Source organism: Anabrus simplex, chromosome 6 (assembly GCF_040414725.1).
Source record: "Anabrus simplex isolate iqAnaSimp1 chromosome 6, ASM4041472v1, whole genome shotgun sequence".
NCBI lineage: Eukaryota > Metazoa > Arthropoda > Insecta > Orthoptera > Tettigoniidae > Anabrus > Anabrus simplex.
The window spans coordinates 160,061,453-160,083,568 of NC_090270.1; the positions used below are offsets into that span (position 1 = coordinate 160,061,453).

General features: G+C 39.0%; 2 long non-coding RNA genes across 4 annotated transcripts in view; one reads left to right on the plus strand and one right to left on the minus strand.

Annotated features, from left to right (window-relative positions):
* Positions 1 to 22,116, plus strand: part of LOC136875600 (uncharacterized) — a 100,737-nt gene that overhangs the window by 41,441 nt on the left and 37,180 nt on the right. Inside the window, exon 3 of one of the 2 annotated variants that reach the window (XR_011018413.1) lies at positions 5,066 to 5,119. This is a non-coding gene — a long non-coding RNA (uncharacterized lncRNA). Of the gene's footprint in view, positions 1 to 5,065; positions 5,444 to 22,116 lie in introns of those variants that run through there. The other variant, XR_010860486.2, reaches the window with a different exon arrangement.
* The window catches only part of LOC136875599 (uncharacterized), a 42,895-nt gene continuing 26,258 nt past the window's right edge, over positions 5,480 to 22,116 (minus strand). Inside the window, exons 3-5 of one of the 2 annotated variants that reach the window (XR_010860485.2) lie at positions 20,976 to 21,088; positions 10,114 to 10,271; positions 5,483 to 5,599 (exon numbers count right to left, since the gene is read on the minus strand). This is a non-coding gene — a long non-coding RNA (uncharacterized lncRNA). Of the gene's footprint in view, positions 5,600 to 10,113; positions 10,272 to 20,975; positions 21,089 to 22,116 lie in introns of both variants that reach the window. The other variant, XR_010860484.2, reaches the window with a different exon arrangement.

The window sequence follows — 22,116 nt, forward strand, 5'->3', positions numbered from 1 at the left end:
TAGAATTGTTTCAGTTATCAAGATATATGTCTTTTACTACATTCATGATTTCCATTCAAATGTATTTGTTTGTGTGCTGATGATTGCTCCAAGAGTCGAACATGTCCACTTTTCCTAGATAAATAATCTTTTTAGATTATATTGTGTATACAGTATTTCTTAAGCTTTCGTTAATGCACTTTATTCAGTATTAAATTTTGCAATCTGTGACAGAAAACATTCCCAATTTTTATCCTCCTTATGATTTCACTATCCGGTGTAGCAGTTCCGTTAACGAACTTCAGTTCTCCTCTACTACAAGGTCTATTTCTTTTTTTTTTTTTTCCCTTACTTTTCTTTTTCTGCTTCCTTATTGTTCAGTCTTCCACGAATCACAGAGTGACTTGAATGTGCGGTTAGGGGCGTGCATTTGTGAGCTTGCATTCGGGAGACAGTGGATTCGAACCCCACTGTCGGCAGCCCTGAAGATGGTTTTCCGTGGTTTTCCATTTTCACACCAGGCATATGCTGGGGCTGTACCTTAATTAACGCCTCGGTCGCTTCTTTCCCGTACCTAGCCCTTTTTCCGTCCCATCGTTGCCATAAGACCTATCTGTGTCGGTGTGACATAAGGCCAATTAAAAAAAAAAGAAGTCTTCCACGAATCACGTTCTTAAAACTCTCTCTTTTTTTTTTTTTTTTTTTTTTGCTATTGGCTTTATGTCGCTCCGACACAGATAGATCTTATGGCGATGATGGGACAGGAAAGGGCTAGGACTGGGAAGGAAGCGTCCGTTGCCTTAATTAAGGTATAGCCCCAGCATTTGCCTGGTGTGAAAATGGGAAACCATGGAAAACCATCTTCAGGGCTGCCGACAGTGGGGTTTGAACCCACTATCTCCCGAATACTGGATACTGGCAAAACTCTTTCTCACCCATTCCCCAGTCACATTACAATCAGCAAATGTTGTGCAGATTTTGCTGGCCTTGTGTCATCCTCCATTGCTGTTGTAAATATGTAATAAAGTTAACCATGTGCTTTCCAGTCTTCATGGATTTTCTGTTCCAATCCATCCTGTACATATGACTTGTATCTTGACGTAACTGTAGCATTTATTGTTTATTTTCCAATACCTTTCTACACAGTATGTTCCTAAAATTTTGTTGCAAGGACACTTTCATAGACCCTTTCCAAATAATAAAAAGCAGGATGTGATCACAGAAGTAAGGTGACATGGTTCGAACTCGATGCAAGATTTTTAAAATGAGTAATTATCTCTGTGGTTTAGATTCCATGCTAAACTGTTTTTTGCTAGTGGTTTAATGCCATTAACATACAAAGGTAGCATGGAAGTAGAATGCATTGCCTCCCAGAAGTTATAGTTGACAAGTATGCATACCTTTAGACTACATAGTATTCAGGGCAGCTTTTTCTCTTGTGTTTGTAAGTTTTATTATTGCTTAATTTTTTCTTTTTTTATAAATTATTATTGTACAGATGTGGGCAACCTGTTAGAATGTATTGGTGAAGTATACTGTAGATTTAGGTTTTTATTTTATCAGTACTCCTGTCAGTACCCAGACAAACTGGGTTAATAATGCAATTTGGCAACTTTTTGTTACATTGTAGGAAGAAGTCTTATGCTTGTCTTAAAGTTCTTTGTTTTTGTAAGATTTCTTCGGTATTTTGAGTGAAATGTTCATACCTATAGTTCCATTTCTATGAGTTTCGACTTGACATTTAACCGGAAGTCAGACATTGGTGCCAAATTGTTACGAGTACAAACAGTTGATTCACGACACACAACACTCAGATATAAGTCCAGAATCAATTATTCTTTGTAGCAACATGCATAACTCACATAAGATTAACAACAACATACACTCATGTTCATAAAAAACAGAACACCTTGAAAGACTAAAGAGAGGAAGTTCATATTCACTGGACATGTTCATTAGTATGCTCTGCAGAAATGATTAGCGTTTCAGTCATCGAGGTTCAGCATGTGTCCTGTTGCCTAGTAGGCACTGGGTCCTCTGTGGCCACTGATAACTTGTTCCATGCGTGATAGCATTGTCGCGTATAAGGTGTGAATGGTGTTCTGGGTTATAGCCATCCATGCTGCATTCACCTGGTTCCACAGTTCATCTTTGGTGGTTGGTATTGGGTCACAGCACCACACCCGTCGTTTCACCATATCCCACACATTCTTGATTGGCGACAAGTCTGGTGATCGGGCGGGCCAGGGCAACAATCTGACATCCTGTGACAACAAGAAGGCACGTGTTCGTGCAGCAACATGTGGTGGCGCATTGTTATGCTGAAATATGGCGTCTGGGGTATCGTGCAGAAAGGGTATGGCTACGGATCGCAGGATATCTCATTCACGTAGGTCAAACTGGTCACAGTGCCCTGGACACGCACCGTGATTTGTGGTTGTACCTAATAGCACCCCACACCATAAGGCCTTGAGTTAGTGCTTCTGTGCGAATGCAGTCAATGTGATGCCTCTCCCCCTGTCTGCGGCAAACCAAAATTCGGCCATCATTTTCAAACAAACAGAACCTGGATTTGTCTGAAAACACTATCTGCTGCCATTCCTGTCCCCAGCGTCGTCGTCCCATACACCATTGCAGTCTAGCATGTTTATGCACATTAGTCAAAGGTAGGTGAAGTGGATGACACGCTGGTAATCCAGACCGTAATAAACGGTGACTGACTGTCACTCCTGATAAGCCCCAGGGGCTCTGAACTTTGGAGTGTGGGTTGGTGACCACGGGGCCCTCAGCTGAGTCCTGGCATTGCTTCCACTTACTTGTGCCAGGCTCCTCACTTTCATCTATCCTATCCGACCTCTCTTGGTCAACTCTTGTTCTTTTCCGACCCCGACGCTATTAGGTTTGCGAGGGCTAGGGAGTCTTTCATTTTCACGACCTTCGTGGCCCTTGTCTTCCTTTGACCGATATCTTCATTTTTCGAAGTGTTGGATCCCTTCCATTTTTACCTCTGATTAGTGTTATATAGAGGATGGTTGCCTAGTTGTAGTTCCTCTTAAAACAATAATCACCACCACCATCACCTGTCACTCCTGATAGTGGACGATGTGTTTCACTGTTGCGCTAGAGCCGACGAAGACGCAGATCTGCCCTGCAATGCCATTCGGATGAGGTGTTGATCTTCTCGAGGGATGGTCTGGGTGGTGCGACCAGACCCATCTCGTTGTGTTCTGTGGCCTTCTGAGAACCATTCTGTACACACCTGTTGCACTACCAACACACTTCGTCCCACGTGAGCAGCAATTTCCCGGATGGATGCATCATGTTCTCTCAAACCAATAATGTGCCCTCTTTCAAACTCACTCAATTGACGGTACGGTTCTCGCATACATCTGCAATGCACCCTGTATGTCTTCTCATGTCACACTGATCCATTACCTTCGGTTTATAGCGAGGAGTGCCACAGGCACATTTTACCACTCGGTGATGGTGCGCCGAGATCGATGTGGACCTTGAACCTGAGGGCCGACATGGTTCAAATGCTAATCTTTTCTTCAGAACGTACTAATGCGCATGTCCTGTGAATATGAACTTCCTGTCTCTAGTCTTTCAAGGTGTTCTGGTTTTTATGAACATGAGCATGTTTACGGAAAGGCTATAAAATAAAAATAGGTAAATGCTTGAACAGATAAAATGCAAAAAAATGAAATTAAATTTTTACTCACCATCTAGAAGAGCTTACATTGCTGATAGATTCAATTTCTCCTAAGGAAGGAGAAAAAAAAATCCTACAAAGGGAATACACCGCTCATTTCTGAGTTACTGTCGGCATTGTCATTGTCTTTTGAGGTTTCACTCTTGCTTGACCGTAATAAGATAACATGTACTTTCGCTTTCCCAAGCTCCGATCTCCGATTGTGTCTCACAACCTTGCTCCAGTCTTCCGCACTTACATGGTCTATGGCTTCCCAAAGAAGTCTTTCGACTTTATGCCCATGCCTCCTGCCTATTTCATCCACCATGTAAACTGGATACTAGGGCTTGTTTTGGTGCACGAGATACCGAAATATTGTGCTCCACTCCAATAAATACAATGCTGATTTTAATTATCAAGGTGTATTTATTGGAATAGATATTACCGAGCTCGATAGCTGCAGTCGCTTGAGTGTGGCCAGTATCCAATAATCGGGAGATAGTGGGTTCGAGCCCCACTGTTGGCAGCCCTGAAGATGGTTTTCCATTTTCACACCAGGCAAATGCCGGGGCTGTACCTTAATTAAGGTCACGGCCGCTTCCTTCCAATTCCCAGGCCTTTCCTATCCCATTGTCGCCGTAAGATATATCTGTGTCAGTGTGACTTAAAACAAATAATAAAAACAAAAAAAGCAATAGATTTTGTGCTTCTTCAGCTCATATTTCCAGCCACCATTGTTGGTGATTTGTCAAGAATGACCGAGTGAACTGACCACAACACAACACACAGCTGATAGCACGTAGTTTCAGTAAACAACAGATTGAAAATGCTGGTAACTGGAACTAGAGTCTAATGCGCTCTATCAGAGCGATCGGCTGCCTACAAAATCATTTAGCCTCCGCCGAATGTTAAGTCGAAACTCATAAAAACTGAACTATATGAATCTTTTAGTAGAAAATGTTTAATTTAAAACTTAATTAGCAGCGTTTTTGAAATCATGAACATTACAATTTAGAAATAATTTAATCACCTTGACCAGGAGTTGCTCTGGCACCTTAACTTCAAGTGGAATTTGTAATAAGGACGTTCCAAGTTGGGTGTGAGATAAAGCTGATATTATTCTGGATAATGGATCTATTGATGCAAATAGTAGACTAGGTGACTTTCTTCTAAGATTTTTTTTTTTCTCTTAGGAGAAGAAAAACATTTAAACATAATATTAATAGTGTTGAGTGAATGGCTAAGAGGTTGCCCATGTCTGTAATTTTAGTAATGTTTAATGTTTCAGAAAATCTCACACACAAAGGAAATTTTGGTGTTCAAATTTCCTTTGTGTGTGATTTTGTGCTGGGCCTATTAAGTTGTTTGTCTAATGTTCCTTTTTTGTTTGGACAGGGCACTCCGTGATTCAAAAAAGTTTCCTTGCTGAACCTGGACACTTGAAATAAGGTGTTGGACTTAGGGTATATTTTTAAGCATTTTTTTTGTGAAAATTTTGGAAAATTTGAATAAATCTAGCACTTTTGGCCAAAATTGCTGTGTTTTTACTGCATAATTTTGATATTTATACATATAATTTATATATATTTTGTATTTCTTATTGGAAAATGTAAAGTGAAAAAAAAAAAAGAAAAAAAAAAACTAAGTCCAAAATGTAAACAAATAATTTTCAATCATTGCAATATTGTATGTGATTGCAGGCACTCACTGGTTTTTAAGAACAAAATATGTAATTTAAGTGTATAACACTATTCTAAGTTACAAAAAGGAAAGACAGGGATTTTTTTTTTAGAACACAAAATACTATTTCATCATTTTTTATTGAATAAAGTGGAGTATACAATATATTTTACATTAACAATATACTAGTAAGCATTTTTTTATAACATCAAGCTGCTTTGCTGCTGCATTTCAACACATGCACCAGACCTGTAAAGAAAAGAAAGGGAAAACCTGTTAGAACATTAATATTAAACATAATATCTCTTTCACATGTCTAACCATCACTAATACTTCATTTATATTACTTAGACCAATAACCTGAAATTTTGTCATTTTTAATGACATTCTAAATTGACAGCATTTCACTCCAATATGCCAATTTGGAATCATCAGTTGATAAATGACTAATACATGTAATAAATGCAATCTAGATAGGTACAATAATTACCAATTAATGAGCCCAAATTGGCACATATGAAATGCTGGCAACCAAAAATAGTTAGCTGAGAAAATTATAATTTCTATTAACAGACCAATTATATTAGAATTATGAATTTACTCAAAAAGCAAATATTTCAGGTTCCCTAAGCAAACAAAAATTTATATTATTGAAAATATTCCAGTTTAAGAAATAATTGAGACATCACTTCAAAACAGATTTTAAAATTCAGTTGCACACAGTTTGTTCAAATTAAACTTGCTTTATGTCAGTATGAGAAATAGCCAGGAGGGACTAAGAACAGTAAATGCTGAGTGACCCAAGACCTGTTTTCAAGCCTTGTAGTTAAGAACTTACAAAGACTGCAGTCTTGCTGCTCAAAGCTATATCAGCTGCCAAAACATGACCTTTTAACAAGGTTATTTGAAAAATGCTGATCCTAGAAATAAAACTAAGTAAAGGGAAAACTTAACCACAGGCTATTTCAGTCAAAATTAACAGTCAAGTTTTAAATTTATCCAAAAGTACATTTCAAACTTTTGGCCAATACTTCTCTCATGAGGTAAAATGTCCAAATTCATCTTTAGTCTCATTTTAGTCTGCACACACCACTAAAAATATCAACTGATTGGTATATACATATTTAAGTATTAGACATATTGAAAAGACAAGTAGGCTGGAAATAATTACAATATTTGTAAGTAAATGGGACTCCCAAATGTTTGCAGATTAATCCCGCACTTCAAAAAATGCATAGAACAGAATTTAAATATTTTTGTTCAGTTTTATTTTGAAGAATATTTTGTGATTTTCTTTGTCATTCATAATAGTCTTACTGGTTTGAGGAAGAAAGCTTATTATTCTAGGACAAGCCCTTATCAACCAATATATCAGCAGAGAATAGTTTTGTTTCTGATTGCACATCAGAAATTATAAGTGGACTTGAATAACATGACTATACCCAGGGCTGCAAAAATCCTAGTCTCCTAGTCACCATGGCAGCAAGAAAATATGTAGGTATCCAAAAGTTTGTCATTGCAATTGCTAAATTCTAGTCTGAGGGAAACTATTTTCCAGAGAATGGAAAGTTCAAAGATTTATACCAATACAAAAGGAATGTCAAGAACACCCACACAATACAAAAAGTTCAATGGGCCAGCAATTGAGCCAAGAATAAGACAAAAGTTCTGGGAGAATGGGTTGACCTTCACCTAGAAGTATTATAGAGGATTCAGGCAGGAATTACAAGAAGGAAACAATGCCATTAATGGTTTGCAAAACTTTCTTCACTGCAGTTGTATGTTATAATTTCACCTAAGTATTTAAATTTGTCTAAAATTTTGATTTCCTGTTCTCCTACTTCAATTTTCTTTGCAAGTGGTAGGTCAGTTAATATGATTTCTGTTTTCTCAAAGGATATTTTGAGGCCAATTTTTTGTGACTATTTCCTGTAGTGATTAATTTGTCATGTTTCCTGAATACTCTTAGATATTAAAGCAAGGTCATCAGCAAATCCCAGACAATTTAAGGTTATATTGTCTTTTGATCTTCCAGTTTTGATGTCTTTTGGGTTATCCTTACACTATTCCCTCATTCCAAAGGACAGTTGAATAGCAGTGGTGACAAACAATTTCCCTGTCTTAAACCAGTTTTTATGAGGAATGGCATAGAAAATTCCCCTTCTGCAATTTACTTTTGATTGTGTGTTAAGGCAAATTCAATCAGTTTGATTAGTTTCCAGTGCAGTCCAAAATTTAATATTTTCAATATTGAAGGTCTGTGAATACAGTCATATGCCATAAAGTCTACAAATGTTATTGCAAAAGGTTTGTTTTGTTTTCTGTAATATGCTATAACTAATTGTAACAACAATTGGTTCTGCACAGCTTCTAGGTCTGAAGCCTCATTGGTATTCACTTAATTCTTGCTCAAATTGTTCTTTAATTCTGCCATACAGGATTCCAGCAAATATTTTGTATGTACATTTCAAGAGAGATATTCCTCTGTAGTTATCTGGATTGCTCTTTTTTTGTGAAGCAGGTGGATGATAGCTGTTGTCCAGTGTTCAGGAAAATGTTCTCTTGTCCATATTTTCAATAGAGCCATGTATAAGGTGATACAAACTGTCACTGGCACATTTCTGCAAAAACTATCTTCTCCATATGCCTTGTATTTTTTCATATCCTCAATTGCTGTTTTCACCTCTTTGAATGTTGGGGGGTTTAGGTATTCAGGTTTGGTTTTAACTGTGGTGTCTTGTGTTAATTTTTAAAAGTTCTTCAGGCTCTTCTAAAAATTTATTGAATACTTTTGCCATAATTTCAGCATTTTCCTCATTACTCTGCACCTTTTTTCCATCTTCACTTTTCAACATTAATTTAGGGGGGTTTAATTTCTTTAGTTGTCTACCAAAGATTTTATAGTAACCTCAGACTGGTTTTATCGTAGTTTTCTTCTTTCTGAAATTCTCTTAATTTTTCTAATAGTTTTGGTGATTTTTTTCCTAATATGAGAATATTATTTTTATTATTATCAATTCAGTAGCAAGGATCAGAGAGGAAAAAATGGAAGGGATCCAACACTTTGAAAAATGAAGGTATCGGTCAAAGAAAGACAAGGGCTGCAAAGGGCGTGAAAATGACTCCCTAGGCCTCAGGAACCTAATACCATCAGGGTTGGAAAAGAACAAGAGTTGACCAAGAGAGGTCGGATAGGATAGATGAAAGTGAGGAGCCTGGTACAAGTAAGCAAACAATGCCAGGACTCAGCTAAGGGCCCCGTGGTTGCCAACCCACGCTCCCAAGTTCCGAGCTCCTAGGGCCCCTTTTAGTCGTCTCTTACAACAGGCAGGTAATACCATGGGTGTTATTCTACTGCCCCCACCCAAGGGGGATCCAACACACAATTCAAGACAAAGCCATCTAGCAATGGTTTGCAGAACTACTGAGCAAACTTATCTATAAAAACTTAATATTGTCAAAGAATAATTTACAAGTAATTTAACAGGTCCAAGAAAAAGGTTGTAACATTCCTGCCAAGACTATTTCAAATTATCATAGCATTTCTAGAACAGTACACTGGTACATCAAAGAGAACAACATTACAGCACTTGACATGGCTGATTATAATTCAGAATTCACAACATGAAGAGAAGTCTGAAGTGGGAAAGGGTCAACTTGACATACTTCATCACCACTGATCTGCATTTAGGGCAGTCACCCAGGTGGCAGATTCTTTGTTACAGGAGGATTGTACGTACTAACAAGGACAGACTTCAGGAGACATTGGATTGAACAGACTTTTTTGCTAGTTGCTTTACGTCGCACCGACACAGATAGGTCTTATGGCGACAATGGGACAGGGAAGGGCTGGGAGTGGGAAGGAAGCGGCCATGGCCTTAATTAAGGTACAGCCCCAGCATTTGCCTGGTGTGAAAATGAGAAACCACGGAAAACCATCTTCAGGGCTGCCGACAGTGGGGTTCGAACCTACTATCTCCCGAATACTGGATACTGGCCGCAGTTAAGCGACTGCAGCTATCGAGCTCGGTAAATTGAACAGACAGAGTTTTGCAACCTATTAGATGACTACCTACAAAGCAGACAGAAGTGCAAAGAGTACAGACTCCACTAAATATCTTATGAACTTCATACAAAATGTATAACCTGCCAACGATGACAAGTAGATATCTATTAGAGATACTTCCATCATACCATCAGTAATGTTCAGTATTCCTTTAGCTTTAAGACATCCCCCAATCAAGCTTCAGCCATTTTCAGGAAATACAGATATGGGCAGTTTTGTGAACAGTTCAAGCTATCGACTCACGAAGACCCATTGCTAACAACAGTCAAAAACCGCACATTCTTTTGTTGGTATCTAGTTATCAGAAGAACCAAAGCACTTATCAGGGGTATTGCCGTGATTGCAGACTAGACTTGTGAAGAAACAAAAAACATTCAATCCCACTATGGCAACAAAAAATAGGATTATTCAGGGCCACTTTGACTACTTGGAAGAGTTAAAACATTTTATTTGCTACTTTGGAGGCTCTTAACTGTATGGTCGTAGAACACAGTGACCACCACATTCAAGCTACCCACCCACCTCACTTACTCAGGGAAGATTTAAACAGATATAAACAAGTCCTCGTGCTTAAAATACTCTGCACTTTTCCAAACATATGCAGTCATTGGATCAGTCATATGAAGGGAACAGAACTATCAGAAGGAGGTATCCTTCAGTTAATGGCACTTTTAGGTGAAATGGATGGAGTTCTTACCATACAGAAGATACTCAGCAAATTTTCTGACCTCTACCAAGGTTCCCACAGCTGCTGCACGCCATGTAGTCAAAGGTCAGCACAGAAATGTACTAGAAGACCAGAACCAATCTGCACAACCACTCTGCGTTGAGGTGGCAGAACACAGTAACCCCTGCCTGTCATAAGGATTGTAAGATCAAACATCAGTAAGCTAAAAGACAAGTTAAAAGCAAACAGTTTTCTTTTGTCTCAATTATGTAGTCAAATTGTGGCAAGGAAAAAGCAATGTACAAAGTTCAAAAGTCATATGTATGTGATGAAAAGTACTACCCAGACAAACATTACTTCAGTAAGGAGGATAGATGTCACTCCCCATGGCTTCACTTATCTACAAATGGCTCAAATATGGGTCACATGGCCTACTGAACTAAGTAAGCCAAATCTATGTGCTGGATGGTGGAAATAAAGTTTCACAGCAGGATCCCTGATAGATGGCTTAAAACTGCAGGCCATTGATCTACAAGAATAGACTGTTCATTTCTTTGAATCTGTTTAAGGGTCCAAGACACCAGACTTTTTCAATTTGGTATGAAGGGGCTTTGATCAGATTCCATGGTTTCTCTCGCTGCCTTTGAACCCTTCATGCACTTCCTCTCCAGCCAGTTGTCCTACAAGACTTTTAGAGAGTTTGGCCCATAAACATCAATTAGCAGATTCTAAAACCGACTTTCAAGAAGATCTCCCTATCGAGATCCTCATTTCTATTGGAAAATAGAAAAGGACAGTTTGCCAATACATATCTCTGCATTGATTGTGTTAATTCATTCCCTGTGGCTGGGTACTTAGTGGAAACTCATCCAGAATGTGTGTAAATTCTGCAGTAGTGAACTTTGTTGATTCAGATCAGTCCTTTTTGCCTTCAAATAATGACCTCATGAGCTTCTGGGAGTTTGAGACCATTGGGATTACTGCCAATCCAGATCAGTCTTCGAAGAGTTCTGGGCATCCTTCCATGTGGAAAATGAAAGGTGTAGTGTCACTTCCCAAGAAACTAGATGTCATCCTCCCAGGTAATACGACAAGTGAAAAAGGAAAAACATGTGAAGACTAATTGGAGGATAGTTTTTGAAGTCATCTCATGCAAAAAAAATTGCAACTTCCTATCTTAACAAGGTAATAGACTTGGGATCCAACATTCTGCCTGATATCTTAGGTATTCATCTACAGTTCAGGCTACATCTCACTGCTATCATAAACATATCACACACATTCCTTCACTTGGTTTTAAATGAAGACAGGCTTAACCAAACTTGTTCAGAAGAAACTAGGATAATGAAAGCTGTTTCTATAAAACTGAAAATTGTACCTAATCACTTCAGCCAGCTCCCGTTCTTACTCGCAGCAACACAAAGAGCATGCTGACAGCACAAGGTATCATTTTCCACCCCTGTGCCACTTTTAGAAAACACATTCATAGAAGACTTCACAGCAGGTGCAGAAAATGATAACTGCAGTTACCATATGCTATGAACTTTCTATACATATGAAATGTATTAACTTTCTCTTGAAACTTGCAGAATATGACACTGATTTTCCACCTAATCTATACTTTTGACACTATGTGTGTTAAATAGCTACATATTATACTTTATTGGGTCTTTTTCTACAATCTTTACATCACACCAACACAGATAGGTCTTATGGCAGTGATGGGTCAGGAAAGGGCTAGGAGTGGGAAGGAAGCAGCCATGGCATTAAGGTACAGCCCCATCATTTGCCTGGTGTGAAAATGGGAAACCATGGAAAACCATCTTCAGGGCTGCCAACAGTGGGGCTCATACCCACTATCTCCCAGATGCATGCTCTCTGCTGCACGCCCCTAACCGCACAGCAACTTTCCCAGTCTTAACTCTTTCAGAAATTACGTTCAGGCCACAGTGCGAGCATAGCCCATAGTAAGGTTTGACAATTCACTAAAAACAGAGAACGAGCTATGCACTCGTTCTGGTGGTTACATCGTGTTTCTTCATGTATTAGTTACGAGAGTATTTAAGCAGATTGCAGTATTATATGTCTAAGTCAGAGAATTTACGATATTTTCGATCAGCACGCGTCAGTAGATGTCACTCTGTGAGCTCTTAAGACATGGCTTCTCGCAGCAAACATGTGCTTGATGAAAGTGATATTTTCAATATTATATGATATAAGTTTATGCGCAAATGAACATTAACATATGAATTCAAAACAACTTCTTACATTTTATTATGATTAGAGTTCGTTTTACAGCCTAGCGCATGTTCCCGCGTATTTCATATGTGCATGAATACGTAAGATTGTCTACATATTAGTAAACTTGTCTGTTTAGAAGACTGTATTTTCTCTTTCTCTTAAGTCTTTTGTGGTAAATGGAACAATAATTTTACATTTGAGTAACTTTTGACAAAATTTATCAATTAAAATAAAATTTCATAAGAGCTCCCATTTTCATTATTGTAATTATCACTTATTGAAAAATTATTTTTATATCATACTCATTGTTTTGTAATTGCAGTACACATTTTATATTAGCAAAATAGGGTGAATAACAGTATTTCAGAAAACTGTACTTGCTAAGTTATCCGTCAGACCTTTCCTCCATTCGCAAAACATGGTATAACATATAAACAATTTTAAAATCTCATGTGATAGTTGACATGAACAGAGTTTTTTAAAATTAGATGCTCAAACAAGCACAAAGAAAAAAGAATCATGCAAATATCTTTTACAGGTACAGAGATATGTTTTAAAAATCCTTAAAAATGCCCAGTCCAGAAAGTTTGTTAGGGATATTAAGGCCCAGACTGGAATGGGTTAATTGCATCATAACATTTAAAACTGTCTAGCAAAATGTAGCTCCTTAAGAAACTTACATCTATCTGGAAGGCAGAAGAAGAAATCCAGGTACAGACAAGTTTTAGGCATAAACTGGAACAATGAAAGAGACTAGTACTCTATTGACTGAGACAACATCACTAGTAAGTTATCAGAAGAGGTAGCTATTAAAAGGCAGCTCTTGCAGTACACAGCTAAGTCCTATGATCCACTTGGGTTGTTCTCTCCCATCTCTTATTAGCAAATTCCAGGACACATGGTGCAGGGGAATTAATCAGGATGAGCTCTTGCCCACTTTAGCACACTGGCACACTACTTTTTCTCCACATAGGAAAATTTTGTGGAAGAGGGGCTGTTATTGATCTACCTAGGATAATCATTAGGAAATTGAAAAAACATCATCAAACAATTTCTCTAATATATTCTTCCCCAGATAGAAAGCAATCCTGTGACTGGTTTATACAGTGCAGCCTAACCCTCTTAGAATTGCAAGAATTCCAAACAAGTCTTTGAGAAAGGGTAACATACAGAATTGGCTAGAAATGGAAGGCATTTCCTATGACCCACAGTGCATTAAAGTTGAACTGCAGCACTAACACCACAGCACATTCTTGAAGCTTTTAACAAGTACCGTGTTGACCAGGCCACAGCAGAGTCAGAGCTTGTATGGGGGTCAGGTTAAGGGACATATGGTAAATTTGACATTTTGAGCCACAATAGAAGTGCAAGAACTATTGATTGAAGGTCTTTATACTGTCACTGCTGGCCACTGGAAATCATGCATTCAACAAGGAGTCAGTGCAGAGGAATCTAACATGTGGAAGCTGGATGGCATCGTGGAGAAGTCCTTTATCACTTCATCAACTTGGCTGATAACACATACTAATGACAGCATTGATATGGAAGGAACAGAAGAACTTCAAGACAGAGAGTAAACTGCAATTCTTATAATATTGCTACCCATTAATATATGATCAATTTGTTTTCTTATATTTGTTATATTATGCTTTTGTTCATACAGGCTGCTAATATTTTAGCATATCTAAGACATTTTGGCTGGTGGGATATTTGTATATGGCAAAAAGTTAGGTTGTTCTTGCCTTCAGTCTGCTGCAAACCTCAAAGCAGAAAAAGTGAAAAATACAACATTTATTTAAAAATTTTTTTTTTTTTGTAAAATTTCATCGAATTGAGCCTCTATGGACTGCATGGTAACAACCAACTTCATGTCAGTGTCTAGGTCTTGTTCCGGCTTTGACTTTCTGCCAGTATCTTCTGAGCCCAGCAACGAGTGCCTGTTTATGCTCTTCAGACAAATGTCCTTTCCGTCTTCTGGAAGTTGATGCCTTTTGGAAACCTTGGTAGTTGTTCACCAATCTTCTGAATGCGTTCTTGTCATGAATTTCTTGGTCTGAAATACCAATCTGCCTCAGGCCTTGTTGTCTTAGATTGAATAAAATTCCATATTCTTTTCGTTAGTCGATCATCAGTCATCCTCAAGAGATGACCATAAAATAGTAGCCGTCTCTTCTTAATTGACGCTGTGAGAGGTTCTGCCTTGCTGTACAAATCCTCATTTGGTCTCATTTGCCACTGTCCATCAACCCACCTATTACCTAGGATTTTTCTTAGTATCCTGCGCTCTTTTTCAGCCAGTCAGCTTGACCTTTACTACTTAAGGTCAAAGTTTCAGACGCATATAATCCCTCAGGTTTTACATCTGTGTTATAGTGTCTGAACTTGGCCCCTATACTCAGACTTTGTTATAGATATTCTTTGTCATGTGGTATGCCTGGTCTAATTTCCTCATCCTGACAATTGCTTCCTCTTCTAATCCATTCTGCTGGATGACTTCACCAAGATATCTGAAATTCTTGACACAACTGATTTTTCCCAAGATTAGTGATCATCCATTCAGGTCCATCACAGATGTTTGTCATATTTTGTCTTCGGAATAGAAATCTGGAGTCCTTCCTTTTTCGGCAACTTCTGACAGCCTATTGATCTTGTTGACTGCTGAATCTATGTTAGCAAAAATGGCAAGATCATCCGCAAAGGCCAGGCAGTCAACGTCCCCCTTTGTGTTTAGGACCAAGTCTGAACTGATCTTCCTTTGTTTCCTCTTGGACTAACAACTTCCTCCACTCTCGAATGACTTTTCAAAACACAGTTGAAGAGGAGTGGGGATAGTCCATCTCCCTGTCTGACACCCGTTCTGATTGTAAACTGTTCTGAGATCTCCCCCATAAATTTTACTTTCGACAGTTTGTTTGATCAAATTTCTTGACGTATCGTCCACTCCAAACTCTTCCAAAATATTCATTAATGACTCGCGGTCAATGGAGTTATGCTTTCTGAAAGTCAACAAACAACCATGTAGCTGTGTCCTGTCTTCTTGTACCTGATCATGCTGTTCAGGTTAAATATCTGTTCTGGGCATGAACGACTTTTTCTGAAGCCAGCCTGATACTCCCCAATCTGTTGGTCAAGGTGAGCTATTCTGTTCTGAACTGCTTTGGAGAAAATCTTATAGGGAACAGATACTAATGAGATGCTCCTATAGTTGTTGACATTCCTTTTATCACCTTTCTTGTACAAAGGGTGGATTCGTGCTGACAGCCATTTAGTTGGTATCATCTCAGTTCTCCAGATATCTTCAAAAAGCTTGACTAGTACATCTAGAGTTTCATCATTTGCCAGCTTCAGTAGTTCTGTCACTATCGAATCTTCACCAGCTGCCTTATTATTCTTTAAGCTGTTTATCATCTGATCTCATCTTTACAAGGAGGGGTTGAGTTAGGTAGTTTGTGGATTGGGTCACACACAGGGAATCTTTCTTTTGGTTCATCACAATGAAGATTTTCAAAGTATCGAGATAAGATCGTACAGTTTTCTTTGTTGGTCATGCCCAGCTTTCCATTTTCATCTCTAAAACAAAGGCTGGGGGCTTGGTACCCTCTCAAATTAGTCTTGAATGTTTGATTAGTCTTGAATGTTTGATAGAAGTCTCTGGATTTGTTTTTCCGTAAATCCTGATCGATCTGTTCTAACGGCTGTTTCTCATATAGTCGCTTGGCCCTTCGGAAAGTTCTGGCTGCTTCTTTTCGAGCTTCTCGGAACACATCGAATTCTTCAGATCTTCGGGTCGAGTTCCACTTTTTCCAGGCATTTGTTCTTTGGGTCAGCAATTCATCACAGACCTCATTCCACCACCTATGCTTTCTCTTACCTGTCAGGATTGCAGTATTAGCTATTTGTTGGATCTTGGAGGCGATGTTCGTCCATTCATGAGATGAAAATGTCAGTTGCTGGTGGTATTGTTCTAAGATATTTTGATTGATTTTTAACTTTCCAAGGTTGTATTTATAAATTCTGTTTCCTGGTTTCAGGGCCTTATTGAGAGGAATGAAATTAATTTTGATCTTGGAGAGGTGATGATCTGAATCAAACTGGGCACCTCTCTGCACTTTAACGTTCATTATTTCCTTAATCGCTCTCCTGGATATTGCTACATGATCAATCTGTTTCTCTCCACACACATTGCCTGGTGATCGCCAAGTTTTTTGTTTGCTTGACTTGTGTTTGTAGAATGTTGACATTATCTGAAGATTGAAGGTACGACACAGATTGAGAAGTCTTATACCATTTCTATTAGTCATTTTGTGAGTAGGATAGTTTCCAATTGTTGATCTGAATTGTGGTTCTATTCCCAGCTGAGCATTAAAGTCGCCTAATAAGATTATTATGTTCTTACATGGTATTTTCTCCAACCGTTCTTCAAGAAGGTCCCAAAACTGTTCTGACTTTCTCAGGATTACGTCTTGTCCTCGTTGATCGGTGCATGCACGTTGATCAGTGTGTATCCTTCACGGGGGCTGAAGAAGTCCACGATTGAACTGACAACCTTCTTATGAACAACAAAAGCTGTGCCAAGTAAAGGCATGTTCTTACCTATTTTCATAGCCCTTTTGCCTCTATAAATCCTATACCCCTCAATGTCCATTATGTCTTCATCTAGGTATCTTGTTTCTTGGATGGCTAAGATGGTTATGTTGTGTTTGTCTCATTGTCAATTCTTTGTGTTTTCCCACTTTCAGTAGTGAATTGACATTCAGCGTCCCAAAGTAGTATTTCTGTTTTATCTTAAATTTTTGTATGTGTAGTAATGTCCTCAAAGCATCTTGGTTCAGGCTCCCAAAATCAACAGGCCTGATTGCCCTCTTAGGAACGGTAGATTCCCTCAACGAGGTACTACCTGGGGTAGTTTCCTTTTTGTGATGACATTCCACGATGCTTGTTCAAACCAGTATGGGTCGGAAAACTCCTTCCCGGTAGTAGCACCAACAATAGGCCGCTCCTCTGGAGTCAAACGCCTTTCGCAGCCGCTTCACTGAAGAACAGACACTGCTAAATGAAGATAGTTCATCCGCTTTATCCACCGTTGGGACTTGGTTGTCTTCCGCCTTCCAAACTGTTGACTCTTCACCATAACCCTGGTAGGGACCCGCACAAGGTACTTCCACCGGGCCAGCTGGACCAAGGTTTTTTAAAGAGGTGTTACTCCTCTATCACTCCCCACTTTGTTCTGGCTTGTGACAGACTGAGCCTGGCTTCCCACACATTGGGCCCAGAATGGCAGGGTTAATTTTACAAAATACTTTATTTGTAAAAAAATTCATGACTTTTTAAGAAATGAAATAGGAACTGTGAATAAAATATTTGCTTCGGTTAGTAGTGACTGTCCATTGCCAACATTTCTTTGCTCCAGCAAAACAGTAATGTTTTGGAACGGGTAGTATTTCAGAATAGAGCATCCGTGGTTCAGACTGCAACACACCAGCATCTCACCGCTGGGTTCCGTGGTTCAAATCCCAGTCACTCCATGTGAGACTTGTGTTGGACACAGCAGAGGCAGTACATGTTTTTTCCTGGGTACTCCAGTTTTCCCCTGTCATCTTTCATTACAGCAGCACTCTCCACAATTTCATTCCATCTGTCAGTCATTGACCAAGGAGTGAGACAAGCTTCAGCAGCCAGTACAATTCCTATCCTCGCCATTAGATGGACGCTTCATATATTCCATTCCTGACCCAGTCGAATGACTGGAAACAGGATGTAAATTTTCAATACTTCAGAATACATGTGCTTGTGATAGCTTTCCTTTGACTCTCAAACATGGCAAGACAGACTGTAGGAGGCAGACTACTGTTTTCTGACCTAGATAAGGAACAAATACATTCATTGTTGCTTTATGGTTCCAATCACTCCATGCAATTACTTATACAACACGCCCAAATCTGACTCCATCACTTCAGTGTTTGCATCAAACTGTCCAAGTTTCATAGTTCATTATGCCATTGAAAAGATTTCACACTTTTCTTGCATGTAAAGTCTTTAAGAATCAAAGAGGACAACATATAGAAGCACCACTACCACCTGAACGAGTAGAACCTTCAAATCCATTTGTCATTGCGGGGATAGATTTTGTACGACACCTGTGTGGAGAGATGTGTACAAAGCATATATCACCCTCTTCATATGTGCTACCACTCCAACAGCACCAGTACCCTTTGAATTCTGCACAAACATAACATAGAATTTCAGTGATTCACTGGAAGATTTGCCTACCACACAATATATAGACAACACAAACATTCCACGCAGCAAACTTTGAACTAGTGGAACTTTAGAAGGCTGTAATCACCTCCAAGGACAATCAATTCTTTGCCCATATTGGTTATCACTGAATTTTATTGCCCCATAAGCAGGTTGATGGGAAGGATGGTGCAAGAGAATGATAGACACCACAAAGCAAAAGCATTGCTTACAGAAGCTGTTAAGGATCTCAAAAGCTCAGTGAGGAACAGTTAAACACACCTTGATCAGCATCAAAGCCACTGTCAACTCAAAATCAATCACACAGAGAGATAATGCTGCTCTGACTGACACTTTCTGACTGGAGGACTTTGTCACAATTCCAACAGGACCAGAACCTACAGTTAAACAGAATCTGGCCAAGGAATTCCAGTTAAGACGAACATTCTAACATTCTGAAGACTCCTGGAATCATTGGATGAAAGAGCACCCATTAGAGCTGAGGAATTTCCATGAATTTCAGCATCCAGGAAGGCCTATCAAATTCCACTTCAAGTCATTCTAATTAAAGAGGACATGTGCCTATGGCATGTGGAGGGAGGCCATAATAGAAGAGCTAATGCCAGGGAGAGGAAGGACAGTAAGGACTGTAATTCTCTATATTGCAGAAGATAGAAAGTTCAGCCTGGTTCAGTTGGTCATAACCTTATAGGTTGGCCAGTGTGGAAAAGATTTGAGGAATCCATGACTGTTCACAATACAATAATGTATAACATCTTTGTAATGAGTTCGTTGAATATATGTTGATTGTTAGTTGACTGACATTGCTCCCTACTCATGTCATATGCACAAATGTCCCCTCTGAACACTAATCACAGGATAAACTGAAGTAGTTCAACCTCTCGAAGAAGGAATACATCAGCAAACGAAAGGGAAGTTACAAAAATGAAGACTTGCTAGGCCTTGCAAAACTAGTCAGGGTTTAAGAGAAAGATTTGACCAAGGGAGGTCAGATAGGAAAGATGAAAGCAAGGAGGCTGGTACGAGTAGTTGAAACAATACCAGACTCAGCATGTGGCTTGTCGACACTATACTCTCTCAGGTTTTGAGAATCTTCAGTGTCAAGTTTATTGCATTGTGGACAGTATCCAGTCACACCTTGTGGAATGGAACAATGCCATTTCTTTAAAGAATATCTTTTCAGAGATATTCCCGTTGGTCTCCCATGTCATTGAGAAGGTTATTGTTCTTGATCCAATGGCCAAATTCATCTGATCCTTGGAAACGAAATGACTGGGGTGATTTTTGTATTTAAGAGGCAAAACAATGGGATTATCAATCACTTCACCCAGCTCCACTTCTTACTCGCAGCAACACAAAGAGCATGCTGACAGCACAAGGTATCATTTTCCACCACTGTGCCACTTTTAGACAATACATTCGTGGAAGACTTCACAGCAGCTGCAGAAAATCTGTAGACCTCTGATTTTAGGCAAAATCCTACGTTGTTCCTTAAGAGAACTTGAAACAAAGTTGTATTTACACATTTCATGTATTTATAATGTTAACAGTGGTTCTGTAGAGCCTAAAAAATGTCTAAATTTATGTTAGAACCTACATTTTCCTAGAATTCCTATTTTTATTCCTAAACAGATTAAAAATTTTAATTTATTCCAAGAAACTAAAATATTTGCAGACTTTTCCAGTATCATGAACATAATTCTCTTCTTGAAATACTTTTCAAACAAAATCTTAAAAGCAGGATTCTGTAAACCAATGAACACACTCCGCATGTCCTTAGGGAACCTCCTGCAGTGAACACGCCCATAATCTGCGTGCCATGAATGGGAGATTGTGTCCATTACCACATTACTATGCTTGAATTTCTGAACACATTCCATCTCTTGAAAATCTTCATAAAAATCTATGCCGGGCGAGTTGGCTATACGGTTAGGGCCGCGCAGCTGTGAGCTTACATCTGGGAGATAGTGGACTCGAGCCCCACTGTCTGCAGCCCTGAAGATGGTTTTCTGTGGTTTCCCATTTTCACACCATGCAAATGCTGGGGCTGTACCTTAATTAAGGCCACAGCCACTTCTTTCCCACTCCTAGGCCTTTATCCCGTCATTGACATAAGACCTATCTGTGTTGGTGTGATGCAAAAAAAATTGTAAAAAAACGAAAAAAAATCAGTACAGGTAGTAATTAAACATTTATGAAAGGATGTGCCATACGATACGGTACAAGCGTAATTCTCCTCCCAGGTCAAGATAATGGGAAGTTCTATGATCCATTGGCATTTCTCACATTCCTTTCATCAAAAACCAAGACATTTCATGCATTCAAAAGTTAGTGTGCACTTTTCTTGTTCAGTGCTGCTTAATAGATTAAGATTGAATTAAATCTGAAATTACCTTTAACCTCAGAGAGCTTGTGGTAAGCGATGCTCCATCTAGTTGCGCGTAGGTTGTACAACTTTTGTAGACCACATACCCAGATCAGGCGTCTTCGAACAGTCTGACTAGACCTAAAAATGGAAACCATAAAATAACTTAAATGAATACGTAAAATTAAAGGATCATCACATTTTAAGAAATGAGTTCCAAACCTTGAAGAGCAGAGGAAAGGAAAGACAGGAATGTGGTGGTGAAGGATGAAACACAGTGTTATTTCAAATTTTTTTTAATGGTGTAGTAATCCAATTTGTAAGCCCACTGGCACACTGTGGCATAACACTTTCATGACTGAAAACTCATCAAGAGCTTGAAACCTGAAAACTGATACAGATAAGGAAGTATGGTGGTCTTACACAAAATGACAAACAGATGGCGCTGGACAGCAATAAGAGAGCCGCACAAGACCCGTGTACGGTATAAAAGGAGCTGATTTGATATAGATGTTGATTCCCATAGGGAACCTGAAATATTTGTCACTAATGAGTAAATTTATAATACCAATATAAATGGTCCATTATTGGACATTATATTTTCCAGCTAACTCATTCCTGGTTGCCAGTGGCTCCAAGTAGCCATGCGTCTTGGTAGGTGTGCAATTTACCAACTGATGAGCCCAACTTAGCACACTGGGGCGAAACGCTGGCAACCAGGAATGAGTCAGATGGAAAATTTATAATGTCCAATAACGGACCATTCATATTGTTATTGTAAGAGGAGCTGTCGTGGGAGAGGGCGTCAGATGCGCCTGCAATTACGGCATGTTGACCTTACCAGAAAAGACACTGTTAGTGAAGCTTTAATTTGGCGTCAATGAAACCCTATGTCAAGCCAATTGTGCGTCAGTTATTACCTCTCTACCTCCAATATTCTGCACAGTATTGAGTCAAATATTAACAGGTGGTGGTGGTGATTGTTCTAAGAGGAAGTACAACTAGGCAACCATCCTCTATATAGCACTAAGAGAAAAACTGGAAGGGATCTGACACTTCAAAAAATGAAGGTATCGGCCAAAGAAGGGTCACGAAGGATGTGAAAATGAAAGACTCCCTAGCCCTCGGAAACCTAATAGCGTTGGGTTGGAAAAGAACAAGAGTTGACC